This window comes from Myotis nattereri (genome assembly GCF_964212035.1).
Source record: "Myotis nattereri genome assembly, chromosome: 10".
NCBI classification, from domain to species: domain Eukaryota; kingdom Metazoa; phylum Chordata; class Mammalia; order Chiroptera; family Vespertilionidae; genus Myotis; species Myotis nattereri.
Window position 1 is genome coordinate 15,661,097 of NC_138085.1, and position 12,772 is coordinate 15,673,868.

The window sequence follows — 12,772 nt, forward strand, 5'->3', positions numbered from 1 at the left end:
ATACACACTCCCACTGGAGACTGAACGCCCAACCTAGGTATGAGCCCTGACTGTGAATTGAACCCACAGCCTTTCCCTGTAGAGAATGAGGCTCCAGCAAACTGATCCACACCGGCCAGGTCGTGGACCAATTTTTAGGAAAGAAAACTTTCTGTGACTCCTAACCTTTGTGCATATCCATGGTCCAAAATACAGCTCAGTCCATGGGAGTTCATGGAACACCTTGATGACTTTGAGTTGAGTGAATGAGATGCAATGTGTGCAATGTGCTCATCACTGTGCCAGGCTTGTGCTCACTCTTTTGTGGTTTCAGTCGGCCTCATCCTGTTTTCTGTGTCATTCTTATGTATTTTCCTTAAAAATAGCACTAGGTTCATAAATTTTGCATCGTTTCTCTAAAATGTTGGCCCTGAAAACGGGGAGCATAGAGTTTGAAATTTTATCATCCAGTTTATATCCCTTTGGCATAAGCTCATCAATTCAACTGTTCTTGAAATCTTGATTTGCATAATGATAAATAATTTTCATTATCGCAAGGTTCCTTAAAGTATATGTTATCTGCTGTGTTCTCACTTCAGGTCACTGAATCTATAAATTTGTTTCCAGGTTAGATCACATTTCGTTGGACACTAATTGAAATCTCATCATGCTGCCCACAAATGAAGGCGGTTAGATTTATGGAATAGCTTCTGTACGAGGAATTGATTGAGATAGTTATGAAAAAGTCACCACTTTAGGTGGGATTTTTTTCAGTTTTGTTCTTTTGTTCGGGGCAGGAATAGACTGCTGGGGACTCGCTATGATTACAAGGAATATGAATGGTGCTCTGTTAACCATGATTGTTCTGTTCTAATGAGGGAAAGCACGTTCTGATCTGGTGGAGAGTTGTCCGCCCTGGGACATGGGAGCTAACAAGGGAATGCAGGCCACCCTCCTTTCTGAGAAAGGCCTAGATCAGCAACCTCGTTGCCTGTAATATGGTCCCGGAGCCACCCGGCCTCTGCCAACACCCAGCCCGAGTTGCCTGTAACCTGTAACCACTATACCTTCCTACTTTCCCAGGCCTGAAATGTCTGCTTTCCCGTGGGATCTTTGTCCTTCTACCCAAGATAAGCAGCTGGCTTATTGGGGGTGGGGGACTGGGGGTATAGCAGACGTCTGTGGGTGACCTGCTGCTCTCTCCTTCTGCTGCATTCATGGAATAAATGATCTCAACCCTGTCTCTGCTTCATTGGCTCAAGGAGTGACCAGCAGCCCGGACCTATTGCTTGTCCAGATTCACTTTCAGTAATTTTATAACAGTCATTGGAGCTAGATAATGAATCTAAATGCTAATCAGTACTCTCCCCCCACAGCCAATCAAAGTCCAAAGATTTCATCTACTTTAAACAATTTAAATTTGTCTTAAATTAAGAATGAGTTTTTTAATTCACCCAAGTAAACCATTACTAGTTTAGAAATAATTGATTGACAGCCTAAATGTTTAAATTCTGTTCTGAGGGTGCCTGTATATTTGTTCTCTAAATGTCTTTCTTGCATGTGCTAATTTAGTACTCCTTGCACAGAAAGCTATGTACAAAGTCCTTTTGTTAAAATATTTTCCAGTCCGGCCGGCACGGCTCAGTGATTGAGTGTATCACTACGACCAGGAGGTCACCATTAGATACCCAGTCAGGGCATATGCCCTGGTTGGGGGCTTGATCCCCATTATGGGGCGTGCAGGAGGCAATTGATCAATGCTTCTCTCTCATCATTGATGTTTCTCTCTCGCTATCTCTCCTTTCCCCTCGGAACTCAATAAAGATATATTTTTTAAAAATATATAAAGTATAGCCCTAGCCAGTTTGGCTCACTGGATAGAGGGCTGACCTGGGGATTGAAGGGACCCAGGTTTGATTCTGGTCAAGAGCATGTACCTTGGTTGTGGGCACATCCCCAGTGGGGAGTGTGCAGGAGGCAGCTGATCGATGCTTGTCTCTCATCAATGATTCTAACTCTCTATCCCTCTCCCTTCCTCTCTGTAAAAAATCAATAAAATATATATTTTTAAAAATATATATGTATATAAAATATTTCTCAAATATATAGCTTTACTTTGTTCATTTTTTTTATAAACTACACATTAGTGAGTGGTCTGTCAAATTGTTTTTTAGGCAATTGACTGGTGGACTTGAGGGGTCTTTCGTATGAACTATTGACAGTCGATGGTGAGAATTTCCAAGCTGGGCTCTGTAGGTAAGACTTCACAAAATAAAATGACTGTGTAGTTCCCTGAAAGGAACGAATCAAATTTCTGTAATGTGGCTGATGGGAAAAAATAATTTTTTGAAACATAGACAGACATATCAGAATGAAGTGGTTAATTTCCATTGATAATGGTATAGGATCTATAAACATAACCTTTATGTTTCTTTATATTTTATGTGCCAGATAGATCTTAATCTTGATGGGGAGAGTGTCCTAATTTTGGCGTATTCCTAAAGCAGTTGGCATGGGGCATGAGCCTCTGGCAGAGCCGTTTAGAATGCTTGGCCTAGAGCAGTTTGGTTGGGGAGCCATGGAGACAGTGGAATGTTAGGTGCGAGGTCGGTGGGCGTGGAGTCGGTGGGCGTGGAGTTGGAGGGTGAGGAGTTGGTGGGTGCGGAGTTGGTGGTGCGGAGTTGGTGGTGCGGAGTCGGTGTGAATTGTCAGTGTGTGAAGAGTCGGTGTGAAGAGTTGGAGTAAGAAGAGTCGGTGGTCGTAGAGTCGGTGAGTGCAGAGCCTCTTCCTGTGTGAGAGGGACTGTCCCTGCCTCCCCCTCAGGGCTCTTGTGAGGAGTGACTGTGCAAGGACAGAGGGCACCTGGCGCAGGGCCGGGGATGGGCAGAGAGACGGTGTCCAGGTGACTCCTGAGTATGTGAGCAAACCCTTCCCGCTGCCAGGCTTTGACCAGAACCGTGTCCGCTGGTGGCAGGTCCACGGCTTCCCTTCTACCAATTGGGATCCCTTGGCCTGGCCTACGGGAATTCGGCTGAAACTGGCTCTCTGACAGCCCCTGAGGAGTCCCAGATTGCGAGAGGGCATAGGCGAGGCAGTGGGACTCCACTGGTATATGATGAGGGCGGGGAGGGACACAGGAGGTTGGCTAGTGGGGAGGGACCCTGGGAGGGCCCCAGGGCATGTCAGGCCTGTCTAGTTCAGCCCCAATCAGCCAGACCCCAGCAGCAAGCCAACCTGCCAGTTGCAGCGTAGGCCCTCCAGTGGTCAGTGCACGTCATAGCAAGCTGTTGAGTGGCCTTAGCATATCATTCGTGTATTATGCTTTCATTGGTTGAATGGATGACCGGACACTTAGCATATTAGGCTTTTATTCTATAGGTTGTTAAAAAAAAACAAAACAAACAAATGGATAGGGCCTGACTGCTGTGTTGCTTTCTGTAAGGATGGATGTAGGTGGGTGACTGGCAATAAGGGTTTCTGCTGGCAACTAGGATGTGGGCCGAGCTGTGATTTGGGAGTCCCTACGGCCTTTCCAAGACATGGTAAACCAGCTAAGGGGCCTGAGAGCCACCCGTCCTCCTGTCATCTGCTTTACAGCCCTGTGCTGTGCGTCACTTTGCTCAGACACCACAGAGGCCTCATGGGTCTTCATCACCTACCACGGGGTCAGCATGTCTTTTAGTGGCTGTAGGTCTCCCAGCAGGACCCTGTGCTGGAGTCCCTTGTGTGCAGCGGTGCTCTAGGAAGTGAGCAGGTGCATGGAGGCCCTTCATCCTGGGGAATGAGGGTAGCTGCCCTGGGGCGGGGCAGGCCAGCGGGTTCCATGGTGCGCATCCTCAACCCACCCCTCTTCCTGCACTAGGATCGTGGACACATCCCCCAGCAGTTCCTTGAGGAGCTGCTGGGGGACATCATGGCCCTCGAGGCTGAACAGGTCCAGAGGAGGAACCAGCCTGCCCACCAGAGCTTGGAGCCGGAGCTGCTGATAGAAGGTAGGCAGCAGCCCCTGGCGCCAGGGAGCCAGCCTGGCTGTGGCTTCTCCCTCACCCAGGGAGCTGAGCCCTTGGCTCTGAATCTCCTGGGTCAGCCCACCCTCAGCCCAAGTCAGTAGGGTGTGCTTCAGGGGTCATTTGGGACCGTTTCATTGCCATTCTCCCCAAGGGGAACATGAGGGGCCTGGCAGCCTCAAAGTCAGGACATGAACTACAAGTAAGTAGATTCAGATTTCTCAGCGCCCGTGTGGACAGTCCCGGGAGCTTCCAGATGACAGCACGCTGACCCCAGAGGCTGTCTTAGATCTGTCCGTGGGGGATTGAAAGCTCTGGATGGCAGGAGCTTCCCCAGTGCTCACTCACCTGCATTATAACAGAGGCCTGGGCTGATTTCCTCCGTTCATGTCCTCCTCGGGCAGATGGGTGCAGTCTGCTCTTTGTCTCCCTGGGCAGAGACTGCTCAATGACCTCTCCTCCCGAAGGACCTCACCCACGGGTGGCAAGTCCTCGACACACGCGCCCCAGATCTGCTACCCCCCGCAGGCATACTGGTCAATTACCGTGCCTCCCACTCCCCAGCTGAGCCACCCAGACCCCCCCCCCCCCGCCCACTCTGACGGCTGGCCCGGACCATGCCATGTCTTTGCCGTCTCTGTGAGTCTCTGAAATCCTTGACTAGACAGTCAGGTTAGAACTCGGTAAAAAGTGGTTCCAGCAGTTCCACCGTCTGGAACTTCTGCTTTGGCCTCTCCATGGTCACCTGCCTTCTTCTTAAGCTCTGGATGGCTCCCCTACCGGCCCCCAGCTGAGCCAGCACAGGGGCCACAACCAACAGCGGCAGCACCTTGTGTACGACACTCAGCTGACCATCCCCGGCCCTCACACCTTGGCCTCGGGGTGGGGGGGTGGCCGTCTGGGGGGATGGTCCTCTCGGGGCCAGAGTCAGAGAGGGGAAGTGGAGGCCCTGGAAGCTGGGCTCTGACTCCACTTTGCTCTTCAGCCTGCACGCGGATCACTGATTTGGAGGAGAATACCAATGCCCTCCGGGGCACAGTAAAGACGCGGCAGGAGGAGAACCAGCAGCTCCGGAAAGAGGTAAAGTGGGCGGTGTCCGGAATAGACGGGCAAGCCAGTGGCCAGGTGTCCCGTGGGGTGACAGGTTTGGGGTTTGCTCTCAAGCCAAGTTCACTCTGTGACCTGACTGTGGCACGGGCTGGGTCTTTGGCTCTGCAGCTGGAAGAGTTGGGGACCCAACTCACCCAGGACAAGGCCAACAGCCAAAAGGAAGAGCTGGAGGGAGAACTCCAGTCTAACATCGCCAACACCGTGAGGCCCTCCAGGGCCACGCAGGTAGGCCCTTCAGAGCGCATGTCCCCCTGGCGCCCCCGCCTGCCCGAGGGAGCCTCCGGGATCACAGCCATGTCCTGGTCATTGATCAGTGATTCCTGGGTGACCATATTCCCTCGCTCAGCTGCAGCTCAGACCAGCAATTCTCAGCCACTGCCGTCCGCGGGGGCAGGTGTTGCCTCCCTGGGACACTGGCCATCTTGGTGGTGGTTGACAGGACTGAGGGGAGGAGGAGGGCGGTGCTGCTGGCTGTGTCCATTCGATGGTTGTTCCGTAAATATTAGGGTCAGTTGGCTGCTAGTGTTGTTCAGATATTCTGTATCCTGACTGCTGTGCTATGTACTTTTTCTTTTTCTTTTATTTTTAAAATATTTTTATTGATTAAGTTATTATTTTTTTGTGTGTGATTAATCACTATGCTTTTATTATGTTCAATTTGTAACAATGAAATTGGGGGTCACCGCAACATGAGACACTGTATTAAAGTGTCGCAGCATTAGGAAGGTTGAGAACCACTGGTTTAAGGTTTATTTCAACCTCGATTGCTGGCCCCTACCTAGCCTGGCCCTGTTCCGGGCTTGGGCAGGAGGCAACCAACTGATGTGTTTCTCTCACATCGATTCTTTCTTTCTTTCCCTCTCTCCCCCACTCTCTCTAAACATCAGATATCCTCTCGGGTGGTAAACGTGGTCGGGGGTGAATGTTCTTGAGCATCCCCAGGAAGGCCTACGGGGATGCTGCCTCCACATTCTGGAAGGTGTTCTGGACTCTGCCAAACAGGATGAAGGATTTCTCCTCCAGATCGATGAACCCCAAGTGGTTCTCATCGAACAGGATGACGACTCTAGGGTAGTGCCAGTGTGAGGGACATACGGGAACAGTTTCCATGCCATAGAAACACATCCTGCAGGTCCAGGGGTAGTTCTGGTCCCTTGGGCTCACGCCCACAGGCAGAACAAACGGGACAGGCTGCTCCTCTGCAGCTGCAGCCCCGGACTCCCCTACGCTGGGCTGGGCGGGGCTCTGCCAGCCATGGCCCTCGCTTTCCTCGGTCCCATCTTCTTGTTGCTGCTGCTGCTTCTGGAGCACCTGCTCCTCCATCTCCCGGACCTCGCGGGAGAGCTCGTGGAAGTCGCGGAAGATCTCGCCATCTCGCAGCTGGATGCAGCGCGTAAGGTGGATCTCTAATATGTGGAATGCGATTCCCGTGCTGTGCGTGAGCCTGGCACACTTCCCGTGGAAGCTGAGCATGAAAACAGTGAGGCCCAAGCGATCCGATTGCATTTGCCTTGGAAGAGGCCTGGCCTGATGAGGTGGTCCGGGTGGCTGGGCGGGAGGTAGAGGCGGCGGTAGGTCCGGCAGTGATGCCGCACTGTGACATTCCATATCAGCGCCCGCTGTCCCGAATTCCTCCCTAAGCCGCGTGGGTGAATCCCTTCGGTGGTCTCTCTTCTGGCACTGGCTGGTGAGCCTGTCCTTCCGAATCTGCAGGTGGCGGCTGTGGGGCCTGTGGTGATGGCCTTCCATGCACTCCACCGTGGCTGATTTCCGCTCCATCAGGCGGATTCGGAACGCGGGCTTGAATTGCATTGGGCCGTCCACATGGGTGTTAAGACCAGGCCAGTACGTCCAACCAGTAATGCCTAAGCCGTCCACCGCTACATACAGCAGTGTTTTATAGAGCTCAATATCTCGCCCCCACAAACCCAAAATGTGTCTGTCTGGGTGGAACAGCTTCGCATAGACTTCTAGGTAAGACGTGCCTACTGCCTCCAGATTCTGCAAGGTTTCACAAACGCCAAACTCCTCCCGGCAGCTCTGTCTCCAGATGTTGTAGATGTGCAGGGTGCGGCGGAATTTGGTGCAGACCTGGGCCAGGCTGGCCAGGTCGGTGACAGGGAGCGAGGCACAGATACCCACCAGCATCTCCACCCGCAGGTCCTGCAGCGAGCAGTGTGGGGGCGGCCTGGGGCTCGCGATTCTTCCACTCCCCACCCAGCACCCCGCTGCGGCGTCCGCCTAGTGCTGCTTTTCTGCTGGGGCCCGCTTGCCCTCGGCCGCTGCCTTCTCAGCCGGGCCCTGGCTCTTCTGAGGACACCGCTTGCCCTCGGCCTTTGCCATCTCAGCTGGGCCCTGGCGCTCCTGAGGACACCCACATCCCCGCGAAGAGTCCAAGCCGCAGAGGCAAGCGCACTCCTCCATGCCTCCTTGCTTACCAGCCACCACAGTCAATGAAGTTATTACATATGTGTCCATATACCCACATTGCCCCCTCTTGGTGGGGGGAGGGAACTCATGCTCTCAGCCCCGTGTTGTCCGTGTCCATTGGTTAGGCCTATATGCTGGCATAGAAGTCCTTTGGTTGATCTCTATGTCCTTTTAAAAAAATAGGCTTTTACATTTGGTCACAGAGGGCAGCCAGGGAGCTGATCCAGAGAGCGGGCATCCTGTGCCTCTAAAGGTCCCGAGTGTGGAGAGGGCGCAGGGTTCCCGTAGCACCATGTGGGCCCGGCCAGCGCAGTTCCTTCAGCGCTGGGAGAACCGCACCCAGCACGGCGGGTGCTGCCTGCCCCGAGGGTCCCTGCTCTTTTGGGGTCTGCACTTGCCCTGCTCTTGGCCCCTCAGTGCGTGTGGGGGTGCAGGTATATGGGGTCTGTTGCTCCCCGGGGCCTGCACCCAGTGAGGCATCCTCACCTTTTCCCTCGGCAGGAGGATCCTTCCATTCTGGGCCCCCAGAAACAACAGGGGGCCGAGGAGAGGGAGCTGGAAGAGCCGGGGCAGCAGGACAAGCAGGTGCCCGAAGCCCAGGAGGCCCTGAAGAAGGAGCAGGAGGCCAAGGCCCTGGCCCCCGCCAGAGAGAACCACGGAGAGGAGGAGAGGCTGCGGCAGGAGAACAACAGGTACCGCCCGCCCCTGCAGCAGCACCTGCCGCCTTCAGTCACACCAGCTCCCTCAGCTCCCGCTGCGCTCAGCTCAGGGGAGTCCCCTGGAAATGGTGCCCTTTCACCTGCCCTGTCACGGTCACAGCTGATGGTCAGGAGGGAAGGGCCTCCAGCTGGTGGCTGGGATGGAGCATCGTCCAGGTGTGGGTGACCGCCCCTCCCACATGGATGATGGGGATGACTGTGTCGGGCACGGCCATCTTCATCCTCTCTCACCAGCCATTCCAGAAGGACATATGCTTGCTCCCCGTCATTCCCGCGTTCCCTGTTGGCGAACTCACCTCCTCACTGAGATGCACTTGTCACCCCCCTTTGGTCCCCATGGCCTGTCAGGGGCCTGTCCATAGGGCGAGATCCTGGAATCGCCTGATGTGCACATTTGCAGCTGCGGTTGAACAAGGCCTCTGACTCCTGCCTGTTTCAGCTCTCACACTCCACACGAGCGTCCCTTCTGTGGTCCATTGCGTACCATGGAGTCCTCTTCTCTTGCTTTTTGGTGGCGATTTCGCTGTTTGAAACGGCCCCCAGGTGGAGTGCTGCAGTGCTGTCCAGTGTCCCAAGTGCACGCTGCGCTGGGCCTCAGGGAAAATATCCGAGTGGCACATGAGGGTCGTTCAGGCCCGAGGTCTGGTGCTGTTGGCTGTCCCAGTGAGCACATGGCACAAAGCGTCCTTATGTCTTGATTGGTTGACAGAAATGTGGCCAGAGACTCACAGGAACTGGTGGGGACAGTTGCAGTCTACACTGCTCAGTGCTCGCGGGGGCTCCATAGGACATTATACCGCGAATCCTGAGAATTGACTGCGTTTTCATCCTTCTTTTCAAACAGATGAGGAAAGAGGCTCAGAGAGATTCAATAACTTGTTCGGGCCAGTCCTGAGTGTAGTGGCCCAGTCAGGACTCAAATCCAGGTCTTGTCTCAGCCCAGTGGCCTGACCACGTGAAGCCTTCCTTCGCACAGCCTTGTTTTAATATGTTTGGGGCTACAAAGTCAGGTGCCTGCGGGGCCAGGCAGGTCCAGCAGGTGGGGAGGGAGTGTGAGCGGCAGGGCAGGCCCTCGTGGAGAATACACACCCTCTGAAGGCGGTCAGCTGCGGGGCGGACCCGGGCTGCCAGGCCATCCTTTTGTTTCTACTTTTTTATTCTTCTTATTATTTAATCCTCATCCCAGGATACTTTTTCCATTGCCCTTCTGAGAGAGAGGGAGGGAGGGAGGGAGGGAGGGAGAGAAGGAGGGAGGGAGGGGGAGAGAGAAACAGCGATGGGAGAGACACATCTATTGGATGCCTACAGCACACACCCCTCTATGCCGGGGAGCAATCCCACAGCCCAGGGACATGCCACTGGGAATCCAACCCGTGACCATTCCGGACACAGGCTGATGCTATCACTGCTGAGCTGCCCCTGCCAGGGCCTTTGCTTGATGCTTTCTCCCCACCCTCCCAGAATCTCGGTCGCTGAATGTTGATGTGAAACGGAACATTTTTAGAAATATTGAATAACTAATTACTTTAAATTAAATCACGGAGACTGTGTGGGCCTCACAGGGCCCACCTGTGTTCACATGGAGTCCATGAGCCTCTGGTCGTTGAGATTTCAGGTAGAACCCTTACTCCTGGAAAGCCAGTCGGGTAATTATGCCGATGATAATGATGATGATGATGTCAGCGGCTTTACATAATGCTCCAGAATCTCTTATTTGTGTCAGGAGTTGGGATCAGAAAGGGACTTGGAATTGGGGAGAAGAGCTGGGCAAAGGCAGAGTTTCAGAGCAAAGATGATCTGATTCCAAGTTTTTCAAAAGTGTTTCAGTCGAAGAACCCTTTTTCCAAGGAGGCAGACATGCAAAGCCTTCCATGGGAAGGATTTTTCACAGGCTGCTCTGTTGAATTGTGTCCGAGCCTGCCTGTCCTGTGTCCCAGCCCAGAGTGTGGCAGCCGGGGTGGCCGCATAGAACCCCAACGGACACAGTTTAAGAACCTCTGAATGTGCTCAGCCCTCATTTCCACAGGGGAAAACCTGAGGCCCAGAGAGGATGGGGGTGTGATTGAGGTGTACATGGGACAGAGGCTGGGTGTGCTCCTGAGCCCTGGGCCGTGTGGCTCTCCACCCGCAGGCTCACTTCCTGGACTGAGCTGCTTCAGGCGGAGCAGGAGGAGCTACGCTCCCACTGCCAGGAGCTGCAGGCCACCCTGGAGCAGGTGCAGCAGAAGATGCGGATCTGGCAGGCCAACTGGCAGCCCGAGTACCAAGACCTGAAGGCGGAGCAATTGCCCAAGGAAATCTTGCTCTACAAGCTGAGCATGCAGTGTGAGGTGAGGCCGGGGGCTGGTGGGCCTCAGGACCGGGCCTGAGCCTGGGGCTGACAGCCTGGGGCTCAGCCAGGTCCGAGTGGGTCCTCATTGGCATCTGTGCCCAAAGACTGTGTGGGAATGTCACCCAGAGGCCGAGAGGAAGCCAGAGGCATTTAACGGGGACAAGCACCTTGGCTGGAGGGGATGTGTTAGAAAAGACCTCTCACCAACCTTTGCTTTTGTATTTTTTAAAGCTATTTTTCTTGATTTGAGAGAACAAGGGAGACGGAGAGAGAGATGGAAACATCTATGAGGACAAAGAATCGTGGTTCCGCTGCCTCCTGCACCACCCCCGCGGGGTGCCAGCCCACAACTTGGGCATGTGTCCTTGACCGGATTCGAACCTGGGACCTTTAGTTCGCAGTCCGATGCTCTCTCCACTGTGCTAAACTGGTTAGGGCCTGACCTTTCCTTTTCGCAGGGCCGGGGGGGTGGGGGGGGCGTGCATGGAAGCAGCTAAGTGCTGTTTTCATTCTGTCCTCGCGGCTGAGCTCTTTGCTCTGTGCTCCCCCTGTCATCTCACTGAATTCTCACAATGCTTTTGTGAGCTGGCGCCCATCCTCATCCTCTGAGGTTGGGTCTGAACTCAGTTTGTTTGAAGCCAAAGCTTGGGCTTTCCCGCCACTCCAGCCCGATGATGTTCTGGGTGGAGAGTTGAGCAACCTCAGCCCCGAATTCCTATCCAGCCCGGCATTTATTTTTCTGATGTCAGAGAGAGGAAGGGAGAGGGAGAGAGGGATGGGAACTTCAATGAGGAGAGAGAACCTCTGATGGGCTGCCTCCTGCACGCCCCCTACTAAGGATCAATCCCTCATCCTGGGCGTGTTCCTTGACCAGGCATCTCTTTTGGGAACTCCTGGTGCATGGGGGGCCACTCCACCACCTGAGCCACACCCTTTGGGCTGCTTCCTAATGAGATACTTTACATTCTTTTTAAAAATGGCTGTCAAGTCCTCAGAGCCTCTTGTACATTTTGCACTGATGGCGCCTCTCTGCTCAGACTGGCTGTGTTTTCGTGCTCAGTGGCCACACGTGGGCAGGGCTGCGCGACTGGCCGGTGCACTCGGCCATCCCCATGTCATTGGCTGTGTTGGTCCTTGCGACTGGTGAAGCTCATGCCGAAATGGCCATGTTCATGCACGTGGCCCTTTTCTCCTTTTGGGAGCAGTTTCCCAGCAGTGGAGTCACAGGGGCCCGTGGTGTTGAGGACATTGTTGATCTGTGTTTCAGTTGCTCACCCTTGCGGAGAAGGACTGGCAAGAGGAGAAGTGTCGCCTGAGGAAGGAGATAGACACCTTGAAAGAGCTGAACCAGAGCCTCCTGGACGCATGGGGCCAGCACTGCACTGAGAACGTGTAAGGGGGAGGGGTGACCGACACCTGTCCGCACAGGGCTGCGGGCTTCCAGCTCCACGCCCAGGCCTCCACGTTCTGGGCAGAGAGCCCGCCGGCGAACTGGTGTCCCCAGGGCAAGGGAACAGACCATCTTCCCAGGGCAGCCTGCTCTCCTCTCCCCGGAATGGCTCTAGAATTCTGCAAGGAGCGGTGGTTGGATTTTGCTGGCTTCAACGACATGGCCCACTGCCAGCCGCTTCTTAATCTGCTTTTGGAATTAAGCTCAGTTTAAAAATGATGACAGAGGCAAAGAGAGGTACCTAGGGAAGCCATCCAGGTCGCGGGTTGAGCCCGTTCTCTGTCTGATTTCCGCTTGAGGGGCTGGAGAGAGGGTTGTCCTCCCTCTGCTGACGTGACACGGACCTGGCTGTGGCAGGGGGCCCTGCGAGGTGCACAGAACCAGTGACCTGGTGGCCACACACAGGCAGGCGTGATGGCGTGTGAGCAGAGCTGTGTGCCCAGCAGACAGATGTTGAGGAGCTCCAAGGAGGCGGAGATGGAAGCGTGGTGTGGGAGTTGGGGTTCTGCAGCTGACCCGGATGGGGACAGGGCTAGCCGGGGGGGCGGGAGTTGGGGGGACGTGAAGGTGGAGCACGGGTGGTCGGGGTGCAGGGAAGGTGCAGGCAGTGGCAGGAGGGAAGGCTGGAGCAGGGGGCACTCAGATGGGGAAGGCCTCCATGCCTTGCTAAGGAGTCAGATTCCCTGGGAGTGAGTGTTTATGGGAGGCTGGTCTAAGGGCCGAGGGAGCTGCCAGAGAGGAGGCA